This window comes from Terrapene carolina, unplaced genomic scaffold, assembly GCF_002925995.2.
Source record: "Terrapene carolina triunguis isolate 2854851 unplaced genomic scaffold, T_m_triunguis-2.0 Scaffold119, whole genome shotgun sequence".
Taxonomy (NCBI): Eukaryota; Metazoa; Chordata; order Testudines; family Emydidae; genus Terrapene; species Terrapene triunguis.
In genome coordinates, this window is record NW_020664470.1 from 1,976,335 (window position 1) to 1,982,589 (window position 6,255).

The following is a 6,255-nucleotide window of genomic DNA, read 5'->3' on the forward strand; positions in this document are numbered from 1 at the left end:
CACTTTCGAATGAACTCACACTGAAAAATGATAAAAGATGAAAACACTATATTCCCCACTTTTCACAAAATGCTCACTCCATGTCTGGCCTCTCAGTCCTTGTCAGAAAAACTGCACAACTTCAAAGGATGACTCCTGGAGCTTAAATTCATAATTTAGCTAGGCACTAAAAATCTTAATCTTAATAAAGACGCAGAATTTACGGCTTATTACAACAACCTGTAACCGGCAACCCCTCCTTCTTTGTCCTATAACTGCAGAGGTGTTAATGGGCCACTTCACCTTAAAGTGTTTCTTATAATATGCATTTACTACTTAGGGTATGTCCAGACTACCCGCTGTATCGGTGGGTAGTAATCGATCTATCGGGGATCGTTATATCGTGTCTCGTCTAGACGCGATGTATCGATCCCCGAACGCGCTCCCATTGACTCCGGAACTCCACCAGGGTGAGTGGCGGTAGCGGAGTCGATGGGGGAGCCGCAACCGTCGATCCCGCTCTGTGAGGACCCGAGGTAAATTGAAATAAGATACGTCGACTTCAGCTATGCTATTCCCGTAGCTGAAGTTGCGTATCTTACATCGACTCCCCCCAGTGTAGACCAGTCCTTATGCTAAACAATCTATTCCACCATAGGTTTAGCTGTGACACTCTGACTACCTTTCCTGGACTTGAGAAAGAGCTCTGTGTACCTTGAAAGCTTGACTCTCTCATCAACAGAAGTTACTGCAATAAAAGATATTACCTCACCAATTTGTTCTGCTGCTGTGTCCATGTAGATTAAAGCTGGTCCAAAAATACAAAACAGGATCCTGAAAATTCTGAAAAGTGAAAAAGAGTTTCCGTCCATTGTTCTCCTCAGCAGTTTGATTTTCAGTTTCTGACTTTTCCATTATTTTTTCTGCAATGATTTATTTTTCCCGCAATGATTTATTTTTCCCTTCAATTTTTGAAATGGCTCATGAATTTGTTTAGAAATATTCTCTGATACATCTACAGTGTGTGACTATATTCCTTGTGGGAGAAAGTCAATGTCTGTAAAACACAATCGTAGAATCATAGAAGATTAGGGTTGAAAGAGACCGCAGGAGGTCATCTGGTCGAACTCCCTGCTCGAAGCAGGAAAAACACCAACTAAATCATCCCAGCCAGGGTTTTGTCAAGACAGGCCTTAAAAATCTTGAAGTATGGAGATTCTGCCACCTCCCTAGGTAATGCATTCCACTGCTTCACCATCCTCCTAGTGAAATAGTGTTTCCTAATATCCAACTTAGAGCTCCCCCATTGCAACTTGAGACCATTGCTCCTTGTTCTGTCATATACCACCACAGAGAACAGCTGAGCTCCATCCTCTTTGGAATGCCCTTTCAAGTAGTTGAAGGTTGCTATCAAATCCCCCCTCATTCTTTTCTTCTGCAGACTAAACAAGCCCAGTTCCCCCCAGCCTCTCCTCGTTAGTCATGTGCCCCAGCCCCCTAATCATTTTTGTTGCCCTCCACTGGATTCTCTCCAATTTGTCCACATCCTTTCTGTAGTGGGGGGCCCAAAACTGGACACAATACTCCAGATGAGGCTTCACCAGTGCTGAATAGAGGGGAATAATCACTTCCCTTGATCTGCTGGCAATGCTCCTACTAATGCAGCACAATATGCCGTTAGCCTTCTTGGCAACAAGGGCACACTGCTGACTCATATCCAGCTTCTCATCCACTGTGATCCCCATGTCCTTTTCTGCAGAACTTCTTCTTAGCCAGTTGGTCCCCAGCCTGTAGCGGTGCATGGGATTCTTCTGTCCTAAATGCAGGACTCTGCACATGTCCTTGTTGAACCACATCAGATTTATTTTGGCCCAATCCTCCAATTTGTTTAGGTCACTCTGGACCCTATCCCTACCCTCTAGCATATCTACCTCTCCCTGCATCTTAGTGTCATCTGTGAACTTGCTGAGGGTGCAATCCATCCCATTATCCAGATCATTAATAAAGATGTTGAACAAAACTGGCCCAAGGACTGACACCTGGTGCACTCCACTTGGTCCTGGCTGCCAACTAGACATCAAGCCATTGATCACTATACGTTGAGCCCAACAATCTAGCCATCTTTCTATCCACCTTATACTCCATTCATCCAATCCATACTTTTTTAACTTGCTGGCAATAATATTGTGGGAGACTGTATCAAAAGCTTTGCTAAAGTCAAGATACATCACCTCCACTGCTTTCCCCATATCCACAGAGCCACTTATCTCATCATAGAAGGCAATCAGGTTGGTCAGACATGACTTGCCCTTGGTGAATCCATGCTGACTGTTCCTGATCACCTTCCTCTCCTCCAAGTGCTTCAAAATGGTTTCCTTGAGGACCTGCTCTATGATTTGTACATAACCAGTGACACTCACTAGACTAGATGTGATAAATTGATCCCCGCTGGATTGATCGCTGCCCGTTGATCTGGCCGGTAGTGAAGACATACCCTATGGGAGTTAGGCTTGAAAGTCTCATTCTGATGGGATTTGTGAGCCCAGTTCTCTTAAGTGCCTTTCAAAATTGCAACCTAAACAACAATAAAACATATTGAAGCTAGCTGTTGGTAAGCCTCACATTTTCAATACTGTGTACATAGGTTGGGAAGGATTAGATTTTTATCCATAAACATTGGTAAATATCGAGCTCACTATACACACACACAAATTGATGAAAACATATTTCCATTGATAACCATAGAAATTATAGACATTCAAAGTAAGAAAAATGTGGCTTGACCACTTATTAGAGTCAAAATACCCTAGACGCGATAAATCACTCTCAGCGAAAGGACATACGGGACCCTGTGGGAACCTGTTTTTGCCTACGGGCAGAAGCTAATTGCCTATCAGATAATTCAATCCTGTTAGGCCAATCAGGATACTAACACCTAAATTCTAATTTCCTCCAAATACTAGGCCAAGCTCCCGATGGCATAGTGAGGCAGTGTGGCCTCCCTCCAACCTGGAGGGGGGGGGGGATGACCACCACCCAACTACATGTCCCCTTTCTGTCATTCCAGCAGTGTAAAGGGGTCTTCAAGAGCTTGAAAAATTAGTGTTATACCCACTTTAAGACCCATTTACACTGCCAAAAGGGTCCAGAGTTGCCTTATTGTGAATGAGAAGAAGGTCCATGTAATATAGTTTCCAAACAGTGGGCCAAATTCTGTATTATTATTATTATTATTATTATTATTATTATTATTATTATGATAACCAGATAAATGTATTTAATAGTGGTATATTTTGATGTTTCACTTGATTTTCCCTTGCTGCCTGCCTAAATTAATGATATCCAGGCCATTGAACAGTCATGTCATGTCCTACTGAAAGCCTTTATCAAGACTTCCTTGACATCTTTGTTTCTTAGAGTGTAAACGAAAGGGTTAAGCAATGGTGTCACAATAGTATTGAAGACGGAGACAATTTTGTTAATTTCCAGCGTGGTCTGTTTAGAAGGCTTGACATACAGAAAGATGGCGCAACTGTACAACATAACCACAATGTTGAGATGGGCAGAGCAAGTGGAAAAGGCCTTTTCCTGGCCTTGGGCAGATGGGATTCTCATGATGGTGGAGATGATGTAAATGTAGGAGCCAAGGGTGACTGCACAGGACCCCAGAACGACAATAAAGGAAAGAGCAATATACACCATTTCAACCAGGTGTGTGTCTGTGCAGGAGAGCGCTATCCAAGAATCTATGTCACAGAAGAAATGGTTGATGACTGTAGGGCCACAGAAGGACAACCTGGTGATCAGAAACTCCGGCATAGAAATAGCCAGGAAACCATCTACCCAGGAGCCAAGGGCCAAATGAGTGGACAAGGTGCTGTTCATGATGGAGTGCTAGCACAATGGGTGGCATATGGCGATATAGCGATCATAGGCCATGAGTGCCAGGAGTAGAAATTCAGTGCAGCTTAGGGAGAAAACAAAGTACATCTGCAGGAGGCAGCTGGGGAAGGAGATAGTTTTGCTTTGTGACATGAGATTGGCAAGAATTTTGGGAATGTAGGCTGTGGTGACCCAGATCTCCAGGAAGGAGAGATTGCAGAGGAAGGCATACAGAGGGGTGCAGAGGCAACGGTGGGTTCACACTAAGGATATGATGGTGGTGTTTCCTGTGAATGTTAGGAGGTACATTTACAAGAATATTATGAAAAGTGAGATCTGCAAATACTGAGAGCCAGGGAACCCAAGCAGAATAAATTCCTTCACATTGGTTTGATTTCCCTTCACCATTGGGGCCAGGTGGTGCACCTGCCAAAATACATGAAACTGTTAAGAGAAGACAAAGAAATACATAGGTGATATTGTTAGATCCATGTCATTGTTGATAGACAATGAACTGAGCAGTCACATATATATCAGGATGCTGAACAGAACTTGTATGGTGTAGTGCACATTTATAGAATCATAGAATCATAGAAGATTAGGGTTGGAAGAGACCTCAGGAGGTCATCTAGTCCAACCCCCTGCTCAAAGCTCTCAATGGGAGCCCAGAGCCCTCAGCATATTGTTGGCTCAGAGCATTAGACAGAGATGGGCACCCATTCTACTCCCAGACCTGGAAACAGAACCCTGATTCCCTATTCCTTTGTCTGAGCTATTAAAATACACTCCTCATCCAGAGCCTGAAACAGCACCCAAGAGTCCTACATTTCATATATTTTCAAAAAACACTACTGATTTGGGGTGCCTCTGTTTTGGGATGTCTGCTTTGAGACATCTTAAAGGGGCCTGCCTCTAAGTGTGCAACTTGGTCCCCAACCCTAACACCGAAAAGGACAATCCACTGTTGCTGTTGATACCCTCATATTTGACTTATGCCTCCTTTGACCAATGGTCACAGATTGTCAGATTCCATTCACCTCTAAAATTGGTCATAGTTTATATTAATAAATAGTTCATGAAGGATTAGTAATTGATGTTTTAATAAATGCTTAAGGCAATCTGTACTGAGTTCACTGGTCAAAATGTGTTGCTTATAAACCTGATTTACAGCCATTTGTAAAACTTTCTATTGATGTGCTTATAACCATCTGGAATACATAATACTCGTGTCTCTAACATACTATTATTATTGTTATTGTTATTACTACTACTACCACTACTACTATTATTTGGTCTATGCAATCCAGTCAAGCCAAGCCAGAGCGTTCTTATCAATGATGTTCAAGGCATGAAGACCTCCAGGAAGTTGAGTCATTTTGCAGTCCTCAACAATATGAGTCATGGTTTATGGCTGCCTACAATGACATAGTACACTATCTCTAAAACTACTGAAATTCCGTTGCAGCACCAATTCCATGTCTGGTATGAAATTGCTTCATAAGGCTCCATTGTCTTTGTGGTAAATTAAATCCTGGTTGAAATTGAGTGGGGTCTGAGGAAAGATAATTGTTTGTCACTTTCTCTGTGGACCATGAAGCTCACCATGCGCCCTCTTCCATAAATCCCTCACCCAGAAAATTTATCCACAATGGGCGACGTGAGGGCAGATGTCCATATGGTGGACTAAACAAGTATTTAATTAACAGTATATGTGGTATAACATATTTATAATCTATTAATCATTTATAGGAAGGCTGGACATAATTTTTTAAATAATTTCAGCACATAACATCAATGTTTATTTTAAAGCATTTTTTCCTAATTTTAGCTATTTACATTTTCACAGTTGTGCCAAATTATGAGAAGGGGGACAGACAATGGGTGGGTCAGACAATAATTATTTAATGCCTGTAAATGTTGAGTTTCACATATTTAAAGCTTTATGACCCTTAAAACACAAACTGTCAACATCAATGTCAAAACACACAAAGTAAATAGCCTTGAAACAAACTCTAAGAAGTTCTCAGACAGCATTTTCCTTACTTTGCCTACCTGTAAATTTAGATTATTATCAATGGAAATATTTTATTGGTTTGTGTGTGTAAGGTAAAATTGACGTTTATTGACATTTAGCGATAAAAGTCTAATCCTTCAAAGGCGATTTATAAAGCATTTATAAATGGTACCCTAATATAAAGTTTGATCCCATTTTCTTCTGTTTAATGACCCTTCTGCAAACTTCACTGTCTTCAGGATATTTTCATGAGTGTAACTGATGTGAACTTGGTAAATAATTTTTTTGATGATACAGAAAATGGAAAGGAATCCATGTCCTCCTTTCTGAGTTGTACTGACTGCAGAACTACTTCTTTTCTTTTCGGCAATTGTTTTCTC

The 6,255-nt window shown here is 41.4% G+C and overlaps 1 pseudogene; it reads right to left on the reverse strand.

Moving 5' to 3' along the window:
• Positions 1-3,342: 3,342 nt before the first annotated feature.
• On the reverse strand, positions 3,343-4,269 carry LOC112113400 (annotated as a pseudogene).
• Positions 4,270-6,255: the final 1,986 nt, after the last annotated feature.